The sequence below is a fragment of the Rhinoderma darwinii genome (genome assembly GCF_050947455.1).
Source record: "Rhinoderma darwinii isolate aRhiDar2 chromosome 2 unlocalized genomic scaffold, aRhiDar2.hap1 SUPER_2_unloc_55, whole genome shotgun sequence".
Taxonomy (NCBI): Eukaryota; Metazoa; Chordata; class Amphibia; order Anura; family Rhinodermatidae; genus Rhinoderma; species Rhinoderma darwinii.
In genome coordinates, this window is record NW_027461724.1 from 1,074,453 (window position 1) to 1,089,914 (window position 15,462).

Here is a 15,462-nt window from a genome sequence, read left to right on the forward strand (position 1 = left end):
TTTTATCTTTTTAAGGTTTTAGAACGTATGGGTATACCTGAAGGATTTTTATTATCTATTAAAGCCTTTTACAGAGAATGCACCAGCAAAATTTTAGTGAATGGTTTTAAGACACAGGACGTTTTTTTAAACTCTGGGGTGAAGCAGGGGTGTCCCTTGTCCCCACTGCTTTTTATATGTGCATTGGAGCCTCTGTTATGCGCAATTCGCCGCGATAAGTGTATCCGTGGAGTCCCCCTGCCCGGGGGAGGCGGCGTAGAGGCCAAAGCAGTGGGGTACATGGATGATGTGGCGGTTTTATGTAGGGACGCCCTGTCGCTTCAGAGAACCCTTAGGCAAATCGAGTTTTATTGCTGTGCTTCCGGTTTTAAAGTAAACTTCAGCAAGAGTCATATTTTAAACATAGGAAGCATGGCTCTTAGAGATATACCGGTTCCTGTGTCTGATAATATTAAAATTTTAGGTGTCTCCTTCAGTGGGTACGACAATGGTTTTATCAGTTGGGACATGGTGGCGCAGAAGGTAAATCAAAAAATATGCATGTGGAACATGAGGAAGCTTACCATGGAGGGAAAAATTTTAATAATTAAAATGATAATTTTACCTTTGCTTTTATACTTAAGCATGGTTTTCCCTCCTCCCACGGTTTTATTAAGAAAAATTACTAAAGCTTGTTTTACCTTCTTTTGGAGTTCCAGAATGGAGAAACTTAAACGTGAGACGGTAATGAAAATCAAACCAAAGGGTGGCAAAGACTTTCCAGATTTTAATAGGTTTCTTTTAATCAAGTACTTTTGTTTCTGTCTTAATTCTCTTTTTAAACAACATCATTGGTCTTATTTTCTACGTTTTAATACTGGGTTTTTTATGCGAAGGATGGGGTGGTTTGAAATTGTTTTAACCTCACCTTATGCTTTTAATCTACCAGCAAATTACGTGATTTTAGAGAAAATAGTGGCCTTGTTTAATTTTAAAGGGAAAAATTTTAATGACATGAAAAACAGTAAGAAACTTATAAAAGACATAAGAGGAAATGAAGTCGTCACTAATATTGAAAATTTTAATAATGAACGCTGTGCTTTTATCTTCAAAATGGTTAATGTGTTTTATCTTTTTAATACACAGATGGACCTGGCCTGGAGCTGCGTTCATCAATGTCTTCCATGCCGGGCATTCCAATTCAGGAGAGGATTCGCGAGGTCTGCCAATGAAGAAGATGGCAGACCTAAAGGACTTGAGTTATGAAATGATTTTATATGGACTCTTTGGATGCCCAACCGCGAACCAAAAGACTATTGCATGGAAGACGATGAACTGCGTAAAAGAAGCTCTGTGGAAGGCCAGGAACATCCTGATTTTTAAGCACGATGTTTTATCTGTTGACGATGTTTTAGGTCTTTGTTTTAGCGAGATGTACATTTATTATTTATTAGATAAAAAAAGAAATGCCACCCTTTCAAATAAATGGTTTGTAAAAGAATGGAACTCCAATATATAAGAATTTGCCACCATGTCCCCTTTTATGTGTTTTTATGTAAATTGATTTTATTACTGTAATTCATTGTAAAAAGCTGTAATTTATTGTAAATGTTTTTTGAATTTTAAGTAATAAATCATTGACACCCCCGCGAGGGGGTAGCCAACTGAAAAAAAAATCTGTTCTTATCAGTTTAATATCTGATACGTCCCCTATCTGGGGACCATATATTAAATGGATTTTTAGAACAGGGAGATGGAAATAGAGCTTGCTCTGTCCACTCCACGCATTGACCTGGTATTGCAGTATTTCCAGGACCGGTGCACCCTTTCCTTATGTGTTTACTAAAATCAGATTCCAAAAGTGCTTTTTGTGTTTGCCATTGTTTTTGTCTTTCGGATGGGATCTCCCCTTTTAATCCCATTATTTCAACACCTGTTGGACAATGCATTTGTACAGTCATGTGTGATAATGAGCTAATTTATTAAATACAATTAATTAATACATTGCCACCTCTTGTTTTGTGTCGTCTGTGTTTCTGTGTTTCCGGCATTTCACATTGGAACAGCTCATTCACCTTCCTTGTCTTCTCTCCGCCCTCCCTCCTAGGTAGGTTAAAGAGCTGCACCTGAGCCAGCCACTGATTGATGCAGCACCATAGTCAAATAGTGGAGTGGAGTAGGGGAACAGCAAACAGCCATTAAAGCAGCCCGCCCGCCCGTTACAATGGACCTACCTGTGTACACTAGATGGATGTGATGGAATGTACTGTGGTCCCTACATTTCAAGAAGAAGTAAGAATTGCAGTTGCAACAAACCCTTGCTTGCCTACAAAGAGAGCAGCAATTTGGATTTGTTACTATGTTACCTGGAAGAATAACAAACTGTGCAAGGATGGAGGTTGTAGGAGCAAGGAGAACAAGTTGTCTGTAAAGTTGGTGGATGCCTATTTTCCATTTTGCAGTCCCTTGTCTCCCTCTTGTGGCCTCCTGGAGGCAACTAGCTGTGCAAAAAAAAGACAGCCTGGGGGCCGGCTGTTGCAGTGTTGCCCTCTCAGGCAACACTGAGTGACTGACTGAGCCGCACCGTCTTATATAAAGTTCAGACGGAACTTTGCACGTGTCATAGTGGAGACCTCAGGAGCCAGAGCCAGCTTTCTGACATCATAATGGGGCCTCAGAGATAAAAGCCTGGGCCCAGGCAGTGTTGGTCAGTGCTGCTCAGCAGGCAGCACTGGACTGGATTAAAGCTGATACAAGGTGTGAAAGAAGAAGGGGTGGCAGTGGGCATGCACTTACTGCTGCTGCTGCTGCTGCTGCTGCTGCTGCCAGTGTTTGCACAGCAGGAGGGCATTTGGGCGTTGCCAGGAAGGCGTTTTTATGTCGATTCCTCCTCTTTCAGCACTGAATTGTGGTGCAAGCAAAAGAAGCAAAACGCGCGGCACGTTCGGGTTATCGCTTCTCGGCCTTTTGGCTAAGATCAAGTGTAGTATCTGTTCTTATCAGTTTAATATCTGATACGTCCCCTATCTGGGGACCATATATTAAATGGATTTTTAGAACAGGGAGATGGAAATAGAGCTTGCTCTGTCCACTCCACGCATTGACCTGGTATTGCAGTATTTCCAGGACCGGTGCACCCTTTCCTTATGTGTTTACTAAAATCAGATTCCAAAAGTGCTTTTTGTGTATGCCATTGTTTTTGTCTTTCGGATGGGATCTCCCCTTTTAATCCCATTATTTCAACACCTGTTGGACAATGCATTTGTACAGTCATGTGTGATAATGAGCTAATTTATTAAATGCAATTAATTAATACATTGCCACCTCTTGTTTTGTGTCGTCTGTGTTTCTGTGTTTCCGGCATTTCACATTGGAACAGTTCATTCACCTTCCTTGTCTTCTCTCCGCCCTCCCTCCTAGGTAGGTTAAAGAGCTGCACCTGAGCCAGCCACTGATTGATGCAGCACCATAGTCAAATAGTGGAGTGGAGTAGGGGAACAGCAAACAGCCATTAAAGCAGCCAGCCCGCCCGCCCGCCCGTCACAATGGACCTACCTGTGTACACTAGATGGATGTGATGGAATGTACTGTGGTCCCTACATTTCAAGAAGAAGTAAGAATTGCAGTTGCAACAAACCCTTGCTTGCCTACAAAGAGAGCAGCAATTTGGATTTGTTACTATGTTACCTGGAAGAATAACAAACTGTGCAAGGATGGAGGTTGTAGGAGCAAGGAGAACAAGTTGTCTGTAAAGTTGGTGGATGCCTATTTTCCATTTTGCAGTCCCTTGTCTCCCTCTTGTGGCCTCCTGGAGGCAACTAGCTGTGCAAAAAAAAGACAGCCTGGGGGCCGGCTGTTGCAGTGTTGCCCTCTCAGGCAACACTGAGTGACTGACTGAGCCGCACCGTCTTATATAAAGTTCAGACGGAACTTTGCACGTGTCATAGTGGAGACCTCAGGAGCCAGAGCCAGCTTTCTGACATCATAATGGGGCCTCAGAGATAAAAGCCTGGGCCCAGGCAGTGTTGGTCAGTGCTGCTCAGCAGGCAGCACTGGACTGGATTAAAGCTGATACAAGGTGTGAAAGGAGAAGGGGTGGCAGTGGGCATGCACTTACTGCTGCTGCTGCTGCTGCTGCTGCCAGTGTTTGCACGGCAGGAGGGCATTTGGGCGTTGCCAGGAAGGCATTTTTATGTCGATTCCTCCTCTTTCAGCACTGCATTGTGGTGCAAGCAAAAGAAGCAAAACGCGCGGCACGTTCGGGTTATCGCTTCTCGGCCTTTTGGCTAAGATCAAGTGTAGTATCTGTTCTTATCAGTTTAATATCTGATACGTCCCCTATCTGGGGACCATATATTAAATGGATTTTTAGAACAGGGAGATAGAAATAGAGCTTGCTCTGTCCACTCCACGCATTGACCTGGTATTGCAGTATTTCCAGGACCGGTGCACCCTTTCCTTATGTGTTTACTAAAATCAGATTCCAAAAGTGCTTTTTGTGTTTGCCATTGTTTTTGTCTTTCGGATGGGATCTCCCCTTTTAATCCCATTATTTCAACACCTGTTGGACAATGCATTTGTACAGTCATGTGTGATAATGAGCTAATTTATTAAATGCAATTAATTAATACATTGCCACCTCTTGTTTTGTGTCGTCTGTGTTTCTGTGTTTCCGGCATTTCACATTGGAACAGCTCATTCACCTTCCTTGTCTTCTCTCCGCCCTCCCTCCTAGGTAGGTTAAAGAGCTGCACCTGAGCCAGCCACTGATTGATGCAGCACCATAGTCAAATAGTGGAGTGGAGTAGGGGAACAGCAAACAGACATTAAAGCAGCCAGCCCGCCCGCCCGCCCGCCCGCCCGTCACAATGGACCTACCTGTGTACACTAGATGGATGTGATGGAATGTACTGTGGTCCCTACATTTCAAGAAGAAGTAAGAATTGCAGTTGCAACAAACCCTTGCTTGCCTACAAAGAGAGCAGCAATTTGGATTTGTTACTATGTTACCTGGAAGAATAACAAACTGTGCAAGGATGGAGGTTGTAGGAGCAAGGAGAACAAGTTGTCTGTAAAGTTGGTGGATGCCTATTTTCCATTTTGCAGTCCCTTGTCTCCCTCTTGTGGCCTCCTGGAGGCAACTAGCTGTGCAAAAAAAAGACAACCTGGGGGCCGGCTGTTGCAGTGTTGCCCTCTCAGGCAACACTGAGTGACTGACTGAGCCGCACCGTCTTATATAAAGTTCAGACGGAACTTTGCACGTGTCATAGTGGAGACCTCAGGAGCCAGAGCCAGCTTTCTGACATCATAATGGGGCCTCAGAGATAAAAGCCTGGGCCCAGGCAGTGTTGGTCAGTGCTGCTCAGCAGGCAGCACTGGACTGGATTAAAGCTGATACAAGGTGTGAAAGGAGAAGGGGTGGCAGTGGGCATGCACTTACTGCTGCTGCTGCTGCTGCTGCTGCCAGTGTTTGCACGGCAGGAGGGCATTTGGGCGTTGCCAGGAAGGCGTTTTTATGTCGATTCCTCCTCTTTCAGCACTGCATTGTGGTGCAAGCAAAAGAAGCAAATCCTGTCTTGCTTCCTCTCCGGCCTTTATTCACCTCCCGCTTAGTAGCTGTGAGTGTGTGTGAGCCTGCAGGGCCCCATGGAATTGCCTAGGAGTAGGCTGAATCGCTGCAAGGGGTGAACAGCAGTATTGGGCAGGCTCGGTCAACGCGCGGCCCGTTCGGGTTATCGCTTCTCGGCCTTTTGGCTAAGATCAAGTGTAGTGCTGTTTATTCGTATCAGTACTGCCTTGGTCTTGGTTGGGAGGTGCTCCGGTACCCTCTCTCTCGGCCTCGGGGGATCGTCCAGGTTCGCCTGGACTTCACCCCCGTGCTGCTATTTGGGAGAGAGGCTTAGTCCGTAGCAACGAGTTGCGATCCCCCCCCCCAGCCCCTTGGTCTCCTTAACCCAAGGGGTGCAGCGAAAGCTGTGCGGTTCGACCTGGCTACGCAAATGGCAGGCGAACCTGATGCGGTGCCGGTATACGCCCGGCTAAGGAATTCTGCACGATTTATCGTGGCAGAGGGTGGAGGCGGTCCACGTGGTATCAAATTCTTGGTCCATACCATTTTGGAAAATCTGCTGGCGGTCCACAAGAACGAGCTCTTGGCTATCCAGGACTACCCGAAACGAGGAATTTATGATGTCACCTTCATGGGTGAAGGAATACTCCGTGATGCTATGGACAGAGCTGAGAGGAAACAAGGTGAACTCGTGACAGCGGGAGTCAAGGTAGTAGAGCATGAATTTGAAATAACCAAACTCGTGGTGATTAAGATGTATTCCCCATATGTGAGAGATATGGAAGTGGCAGCATTTCTAGCTGCCTACTTCAAAAATGTCAAGCTCATGGGGAGAGTGATGAACGAGTGTGGAGTGTGGACCGCCAAATGGAAGTTTTTAGTCACGCTGATAAAGGACCCCTCCACCCAGGAAACGAGGTTACCACCGGCTCGTTTTAAAATTGGAAATGTGAATGGCGACCTCTACTTCTCAGGGATGCCAAACTTCTGCAGGGCTTGCGGTACCTATGGACATACCAGTTTTAACTGCGATGTCACCTGTAGAAACTGTGGAAGCAAAGAGCACAATATAAGGGAGTGCATAGGAGAAAAGAAATATAATTTTTGTCAAAAAACTGGTCACCTGTATTTTTCTTGTCCTCATAGGTACCGAAGCGGAGAAGAAGAGCAACCCGGGGCGCCCCCACGTGCTCCACCAGCAGACCAAACCCGTCCTCAGGGAGAGGAACAGACCAGCCACAGGACAGAGGAGAGAGGTACCTGGGCTTCAAAGGTGCGAGGGACTGGAGCCAAAACAGGTACCTCGCAGCCAGCAACCTTGGAGGATAAAAGGGAGTCTTGCGCAAAAGAAAAACGTCAGGCAAAACGGAAGGTTGAAAAGGAGCAGGGCGGAAAAACTGAGGCATCCCAGAAGGCTGGTTGCTCAGGGGGTGCCGGGCCTGCTCCAAGCCCTGGGTCTCTGGCATCCTCGTCGGATGAAGAGGACGAGGTGCCGGTGGGTCCCCGGAAAAAAGGGAGGCAAACGAGAGTCAGTAGGGGGGAGACAGGGGAGGAGCAGATGGACACTACAGTGAAAAGCGATGTGGCTCCTCCTAGGACCCCCTCCTCGCCGCGACTGGTGAGGAGGGCGGGCACTGTTCCCCCTGTGGTAACTGACACCCCACCTTGTGCGCAACCTCCCCCTCCAGAAGAGCCTGCACGGCCCCAGGGGGGAGGTGCGAGCCCCCTAGGGGACCCACCCGATCTAGATGGTCAACCACTTGAGACCCAGGGAGGCCTGACTGCGTTTGGGCTCCCGATGCACAGAAGTTTGGTTGCTGGCGCTATCCTCAGCGAAGGCAGTTCCTCTCCCGCGTTTTCCCTCATTACAAACGATTCAGATGGGGGCGGGTATATAAGTTCCAGCGAGATTTTTGGTATTGCTGGTGGAGAAAATATCTGATTTTAAAATACGCTAATATTTATTATTTTAAAATCAAAATCCGCCTTAAATCTCCACAATGTCTGAGCTAAAGGGAATATCCCTCAACGTGAGGGGCGCCAAGTCCAAAGTTAGAAGGGTTGCTCTCTTCAATTATTTATCTTGCCTGGCAGCCTCTGTTTTTTTCCTGCAGGAGTGCGGCATTCCCCATATGATGAAGTACAATAAATATAAAGAGGATTGGAAGTATGGTCCATCAGTCTGGTCTGGATCAAATGAGTCCAGATCAGCAGGGGTCGCCATTCTTTTAAAGGGAAACGTTTTTATTGATTTTATTCAAGAGATTCTTCCAGGACGTATTTTATTGGTTAAAGCTTTTATTGACGGCGTAAAATGGCAGTTTTTAAATTTTTACGGCTCACCTGACAAAAATGAGAGAGCAGAAATGCTAGAAATTTTACCTCTTTTTATTAATACAACTGAGCCTTTTATCCTCGCAGGTGATTTTAACTGTATCCTGAGGGGGGAACGCCGGCTTACCAGTGCTACAAGTAGGAATTACGATAAGACCTCTGGACTGCTCAAAGATATTGTAAATGATTTTAAATTAACTGATGTGTACAAAGAATGTAATAGGAGCAGCCCAGAGGAAGCCGGCGTTACCTGGAGCAACGCCACCTGTAGCTCCAGGATAGATTTTATTTTTTGTAATGAGAATGTACTGCCTTTTAATTGTGAAGTTTTAACTAATGTTTTTTCAGATCACAAGCTTTTAACATTTTATGTAAAGCGTGATTTTAATAAACCGGTGTGTAAGAAGTCCTGGAAGTTAAATGTTTCCCTTTTAGATGATCCACAGGTTTTTACTGATTTTATTGAATTTTACAAAAAATGCAGGCGGGGGAGAGACATGCGTACTCCCATCAGTGCTTGGTGGGAGGAAATGAAAAAAAGAATAAAGGAATTTTTTATTAAAAAGAGCGTGGCGAAAGCCAGAGAAAAACATGCTTTTTTTAAAATTCTCAGCACCCGCCTGCAGACCCTGTACAAAATGAGAGATAATGAAATTGACGTTAAAACTGACATCACTAACTTAAGAAAAGAAATAGCTCAGTGCCTGGAGCAGAAAGGCAAAGAAATCATTTTCCGTTCCAAAATTCAACATGTGGAGGAGAATGAGACCTGCTCCAGGTACTTTTTAAAAAAAATTAACAATAAAAAGGCTATTATTAAAAATATTGAAGGTGTGTCAGATGTACAGGGTATTTTAAGTAAAGTTCATGAGTTTTATGCTGACCTTTTTAGTGTTAAAACTGTGGATCATAATTTTATGCGTGACTCACTGAAGGAGATTACTACTGTTTTAGACCCTGTCTCCCAGAATTTTTTATTACAGGAGCTGACGGAGCAGGAGGTTTTAGAAACGGTAAAGAGTTTTAAAGCCGGAAAAGTTCCCGGACCGGACGGTATACCCAGTGAGTTTTATGTCAAATTTTATGACATTTTAAAAGAGGATCTTTTTAGCCTTTTTTATGAAGTTTTTAATTCCAAGATGCTGCCTAAGTCCTGGCGGAAGGGTGAGGTCTCCCTGCTACATAAGAAAGGTGACATCGCAGTTTTGAAGAACTGGAGACCAATAACCCTTCTGAATAGCGACTATAAAATAATGGCAAAAGTGTGCGCAAATAGATTAAAAGCCATAATACCCCACATTATACACTCTGACCAGGTGTGTGGGGTGCCAGGCCGCAGCATCTGGGATAATCTTAACCTGATAAAAGATGTGATTGAGGACACGAGGTCTAGAAAAGGTAAATTAGCCATTTTATCTATAGACTTCGAGAAGGCGTTCGACCGTGTCTCTCATTTTTATCTTTTTAAGGTTTTAGAGCGTATGGGTATACCTGAAGGATTTTTATTATCACTTAAAGCCTTTTATAAAGATTGCACAAGCAAAATTTTAGTGAATGGTTTTAAGACACAGGACGTGATTTTAAACTCAGGGGTGAAGCAGGGGTGTCCCTTGTCCCCACTGCTTTTTATTTGCGCATTAGAGCCTCTACTGTGTAAAATTCGCCGCGATAAGTGTATCCGTGGAGTCCCCCTGCCCGGGGGAGGCGGCGTAGAGGCCAAAGCAGTGGGGTACATGGATGATGTGGCGGTTTTATGTAGGGACGCCCTGTCGCTTCAGAGAACCCTTAGGCAAATCGAGTTTTATTGCTGTGCTTCCGGTTTTAAAGTAAACTTCAGCAAGAGTCATATTTTAAACATAGGAAGCATGGCTCTTAGAGATATACCGGTTCCTGTGTCTGATAATATTAAAATTTTAGGTGTCTCCTTCAGTGAGTACGACAATGGTTTTATCAGTTGGGACATGGTGGCGCAGAAGGTAAATCAAAAAATATGCATGTGGAACATGAGGAAGCTTACCATAGAGGGAAAAATTTTAATAATTAAAATGATAATTTTACCTTTGCTTTTATACTTAAGCATGGTTTTCCCTCCTCCCACGGTTTTATTAAGAAAAATTACTAAAGCTTGTTTTACCTTCTTTTGGAGTTCCAGAATGGAGAAACTTAAACGTGAGACGGTAATGAAAATCAAACCAAAGGGTGGCAAAGACTTTCCAGATTTTAATAGGTTTCTTTTAATCAAGTACTTTTGTTTCTGTCTTAATTCTCTTTTTAAACAACATCATTGGTCTTATTTTCTACGTTTTAATACTGGGTTTTTTATGCGAAGGATGGGGTGGTTTGAAATTGTTTTAACCTCACCTTATGCTTTTAATCTACCAGCAAATTACGTGATTTTAGAGAAAATAGTGGCCTTGTTTAATTTTAAAGGGAAAAATTTTAATGACATGATAAACAGTAAGAAACTTATAAAAGACATAAGAGGAAATGAAGTCGTCACTAATATTGAAAATTTTAATAATGAACGCTGTGCTTTTATCTTCAAAATGGTTAATGTGTTTTATCTTTTTAATACACAGATGGACCTGGCCTGGAGCTGCGTTCATCAATGTCTTCCATGCCGGGCATTCCAATTCAGGAGAGGATTCGCGAGGTCTGCCATCTGTCCGAGGGAAGGCTGCCAGGCTGAGGAGACCGTGCGTCATATTTTTTGGACTTGCGATTTTACTAAACATATTTGGATAAAGATATTCCCTCTAATGAAGAAGATGGCAGACCTAAAGGACTTGAGTTACGAAATGATTTTATATGGACTCTTTGGATGTCCAACCGCGAACCAAAAGACTATTGCATGGAAGACGATGAACTGCGTAAAAGAAGCTCTGTGGAAGGCCAGGAACATCCTGATTTTTAAGCACGATGTTTTATCTGTTGACGATGTTTTAGGTCTTTGTTTTAGCGAGATGTACATTTATTATTTATTAGATAAAAAAAGAAATGCCACCCTTTCAAATAAATGGTTTGTAAAAGAATGGAACTCCAATATATAAGAAATTGCCACCATGTCCCCTTTTATGTGTTCTTATGTAAATTGATTTTATTACTGTAATTCATTGTAAAAAGCTGTAATTTATTGTAAATGTTTTTTGAATTTTAAGTAATAAATCATTGACACCCCCGCGAGGGGGTAGCCAACTTAAAAAAAAAATCTGTTCTTATCAGTTTAAAATCTGATACGTCCCCTATCTGGGGACCATATATTAAATGGATTTTTAGAACAGGGAGATGGAAATAGAGCTTGCTCTGTCCACTCCACGCATTGACCTGGTATTGCAGTATTTCCAGGACCGGTGCACCCTTTCCTTATGTGTTTACTAAAATCAGATTCCAAAAGTGCTTTTTGTGTTTGCCATTGTTTTTGTCTTTCGGATGGGATCTCCCCTTTTAATCCCATTATTTCAACACCTGTTGGACAATGCATTTGTACAGTCATGTGTGATAATGAGCTAATTTATTAAATGCAATTAATTAATACATTGCCACCTCTTGTTTTGTGTCGTCTGTGTTTCTGTGTTTCCGGCATTTCACATTGGAACAGCTCATTCACCTTCCTTGTCTTCTCTCCGCCCTCCCTCCTAGGTAGGTTAAAGAGCTGCACCTGAGCCAGCCACTGATTGATGCAGCACCATAGTCAAATAGTGGAGTGGAGTAGGGGAACAGCAAACAGCCATTAAAGCAGCCAGCCCGCCCGCCCGCCCGCCCGTCACAATGGACCTACCTGTGTACACTAGATGGATGTGATGGAATGTACTGTGGTCCCTACATTTCAAGAAGAAGTAAGAATTGCAGTTGCAACAAACCCTTGCTTGCCTACAAAGAGAGCAGCAATTTGGATTTGTTACTATGTTACCTGGAAGAATAACAAACTGTGCAAGGATGGAGGTTGTAGGAGCAAGGAGAACAAGTTGTCTGTAAAGTTGGTGGATGCCTATTTTCCATTTTGCAGTCCCTTGTCTCCCTCTTGTGGCCTCCTGGAGGCAACTAGCTGTGCAAAAAAAAGACAGCCTGGGGGCCGGCTGTTGCAGTGTTGCCCTCTCAGGCAACACTGAGTGACTGACTGAGCCGCACCGTCTTATATAAAGTTCAGACGGAACTTTGCACGTGTCATAGTGGAGACCTCAGGAGCCAGAGCCAGCTTTCTGACATCATAATGGGGCCTCAGAGATAAAAGCCTGGGCCCAGGCAGTGTTGGTCAGTGCTGCTCAGCAGGCAGCACTGGACTGGATTAAAGCTGATACAAGGTGTGAAAGGAGAAGGGGTGGCAGTGGGCATGCACTTACTGCTGCTGCTGCTGCTGCTGCTGCCAGTGTTTGCACGGCAGGAGGGCATTTGGGCGTTGCCAGGAAGGCGTTTTTATGTCGATTCCTCCTCTTTCAGCACTGCATTGTGGTGCAAGCAAAAGAAGCAAATCCTGTCTTGCTTCCTCTCCGGCCTTTATTCACCTCCCGCTTAGTAGCTGTGAGTGTGTGTGAGCCTGCAGGGTCCCATGGAATTGCCTAGGAGTAGGCTGAATCGCTGCAAGGGGTGAACAGCAGTATTGGGCAGGCTCGGTCAACGCGCGGCCCGTTCGGGTTATCGCTTCTCGGCCTTTTGGCTAAGACCAAGTGTATTTATACAGGAGGTTTTTAGTCAGAAGGTGCTCAGGTACCCTCTCTCTCGGCCTCGGGGGATCGTCCAGGTTCGCCTGGACTTCACCCCCGTGCTGCTATTTGGGAGAGAGGCTTAGTCCTGAGCAACGAGTTGCGATCCCCCCCCAGCCCTTTGGTACGTCTCAGGACCCCATAGGGCGCAGCTTTTTGCTGTGCGGTTCGGCCTGGCCACGGAAATGGCAGGCGAGCCAGATGCGGTGCCGGTGTATGCCCGGCTAAGGAACTCTGCCCGATTTATCGTGGCAGAGGGTGGAGGCGGTCCACGTGGCGTAAAATTCTTGGTCCACAAGATCTTGGAAGAACTACTGGCGGTCCACAAGAACGAGATTTTGGCAATCCAGGACTACCCGAAACGAGGAATTTTCGATGTCACCTTTATGGGAGAAGGAATCCTCCGTGATGCCATGGACCGAGCTGAGAGGAGAAAAGGTGAACTCGTGGTAGCGGGAGTCCAGGTAGTAGAACATGCCTTCGAAATTACGAAACTCGTGGTGATTAAAATGTACTCCCCATATGTGAAGGATATGGAAGTGGCAGCATTCTTAGCTGCCTACTTCAAGAATGTCAAACTGTTGGGGAGAGTAATGAACGAGTGTGGAGTGTGGACCGTCAAGTGGAAGTTCTTAGTAACATTGATAAAGGACCCCTCCACCCAGGAAACGAGATTACCACCGGCTCGTTTTAAAATTGGAAATGTGAATGGCGACCTCTATTTTTCAGGGATGCCAAACTTCTGCAGGGCCTGCGGTACTTATGGACATACCAGTTTTAACTGCGATGTCACCTGTAGAAACTGTGGAAGCAAAGAGCACAATATGAGAGAGTGCTCACAAGAGAAAAAATGTAATTTTTGCCAAAAAACTGGTCATTTGTACTATTCTTGTCCCCATAGGTACCGAGGCGAAGAAAATGAGCAACCCGAGGCGCCCCCACGTGCTCCACCAGCAGACCAGTCCCACCCCCGGGGAGAGGAGCATGCCGGGGCCGCGAAGGAGCAGCGAGGCACCTGGGCTTCAGTGGTGCGGAGTAATGGAGCCAAAGCAGGTGCCTCGCAGCCAGCAACCTCTGAGGAAAGGAAGGAGCCCAGCGCCAATGACAAAAGGCAAGCTAAGCGAAAGGCGGAAAAGGAGCAGGCCACCAATGATACTGTGGCATCCCAGAGGGCTGGTTGTCCAGTGGGTGCCGGGCCTGCTCCTGTACCTGGGTCTCAGGAGTCTGACTCCGAGCAGGAGAACTGGGTAGCGGTGGGTCCCCGAAAAAAGGGAAAACAGGAGCGTGCTGGTAGGAGGGAATCAGGGGAGGAGCAGATGGACACATACGTGAAGAAAAGTGAGGCTCCTCCTAGGACCACCTCCTCGCCTGACCTGGTGAGGAGGGTGGGCACTGTTCCCTCCCAGATACCGGACACCCCGCCGTGTGCGCAACCTCCCCCTCTAAGACGGCGTCAACAGAGCCTGGGGGGAGAGGCGGGGCCCTTGGGGGACCCACCCGAAATGGACCTACGTGGTCACCCAGTGGAGACCCAGGTGACGCTAAGCGAGAGTGGGCTCCCCTTGTACGAGATAAGAGTTGCTGGCATGGCTCTCAGTGAAGGTAGTTCCTCTCCCTTTTCGTCCCTCTTTGCAGGCGATTCGGACGAGGGTGGGGATATGAGCGCAAACGAGAGTTCTGGTAATGCTGGTGGAGGAAATGTCTGATTTTAAGTTCCACGAATATTTATTATTTTAAAATCAAGACGCTATTTTAATCTCCACAATGTCAGAAGTAAAGGGAATCTCCCTCAACGTGAGGGGCGCCAAGTCCAAAGTTAGAAGGGTTGCTCTCTTCAGCTTTTTAGCTGGCCTGGCAGCCTCTGTTTTTTTCCTGCAGGAGTGCGGCATTCCCCATATGATGAAGTACCATAAATACCAAGAGGATTGGAAGTATGGTCCATCAGTCTGGTCTGGATCTAACGAGTCCAGATCAGCAGGGGTCGCCATTCTTTTTAAGGGAAACGTTTTAATCGATTTTATCCAAGAGATTCTTCCAGGACGTATTTTATTGGTTAAGGCTTTTATTGACGGTGTGAAATGGCAGTTTTTAAATTTTTACGGCTCACCAGATAAAAATGAAAGAGCAGAAATGTTAGCGATTTTACCTCTTTTTATTAACACGACTGAGCCTTTTATCCTCGCAGGTGATTTTAATTGTATCCTGAGGGGGGAACGCCGGCTTACCAGCGCTACAAGCAGAAACTATGACAAGACCTCTGGACTGCTCAAAGATATGGTGGGTGATTTTAAATTAAAAGACGTTTATAAAGAGTGTAACAGGAGCAGTCCAGAGGAAGCCGGCGTTACCTGGAGCAACGCCACCTGTAGCTCCAGGATAGATTTTATATTTTGTAATGAGAATCTACTGCCTTTTAAATGTGAAGTTTTAACCAATGTTTTTTCCGATCACAAGCTTTTATCATTTTATGTAAAGCGTGATTTTAATAACATTATTAGTAAAAAGTCCTGGAAGTTAAATGTTTCCCTTTTAGATGATCCACAGGTTTTTACAGATTTTATTGAATTTTACAAAGAGAGTAGGCGGGTGAGAGACACACGGGCTCCCATCACCGCATGGTGGGAGAAAATGAAAAGGAAAATAAAAGAATTTTTTATTAAAAAAAGCGTGGCGAAAGCCAGAGAGAAGCAAGCTTTTTTTAAAATTCTCAACACCCGCCTACAGACCCTGTACAAGATGAGAGAACACGAGATAGAGGTACAAGACGACATCGCCAACTTAAAAAAAGAGATAGCTCAGTGCCTGGAGCAGAAAGGTAAATAAATTATATTTCGTTCTAAAGTACAGCACGTGGAAGAGAACGAGACCTGCTCCAGGTAC

At 45.2% G+C, this 15,462-nt stretch overlaps 3 non-coding genes and 2 pseudogenes across 3 annotated transcripts; all 5 read left to right on the forward strand.

The window, feature by feature from the left end:
* The first annotated feature begins 1,587 nt into the window (after nt 1-1,587).
* Nucleotides 1,588-1,808, forward strand: LOC142679666 (U2 spliceosomal RNA; annotated as a pseudogene).
* A 1,122-nt stretch (nt 1,809-2,930) lies between these two features.
* Nucleotides 2,931-3,121, forward strand: LOC142679456 (U2 spliceosomal RNA). Its single transcript, XR_012852704.1, has one exon. It is a non-coding gene; the product is annotated as a U2 spliceosomal RNA (small nuclear RNA).
* A 1,124-nt stretch (nt 3,122-4,245) lies between these two features.
* LOC142679539 (U2 spliceosomal RNA) lies at nt 4,246-4,436 on the forward strand. Its single transcript, XR_012852773.1, has one exon. It is a non-coding gene; the product is annotated as a U2 spliceosomal RNA (small nuclear RNA).
* A 1,277-nt stretch (nt 4,437-5,713) lies between these two features.
* LOC142679732 (U2 spliceosomal RNA) lies at nt 5,714-5,863 on the forward strand (annotated as a pseudogene).
* Nucleotides 5,864-11,046: 5,183 nt separating this feature from the next.
* Nucleotides 11,047-11,243, forward strand: LOC142679680 (U2 spliceosomal RNA). The gene has a single exon (XR_012852863.1). It is a non-coding gene; the product is annotated as a U2 spliceosomal RNA (small nuclear RNA).
* Nucleotides 11,244-15,462: the final 4,219 nt, after the last annotated feature.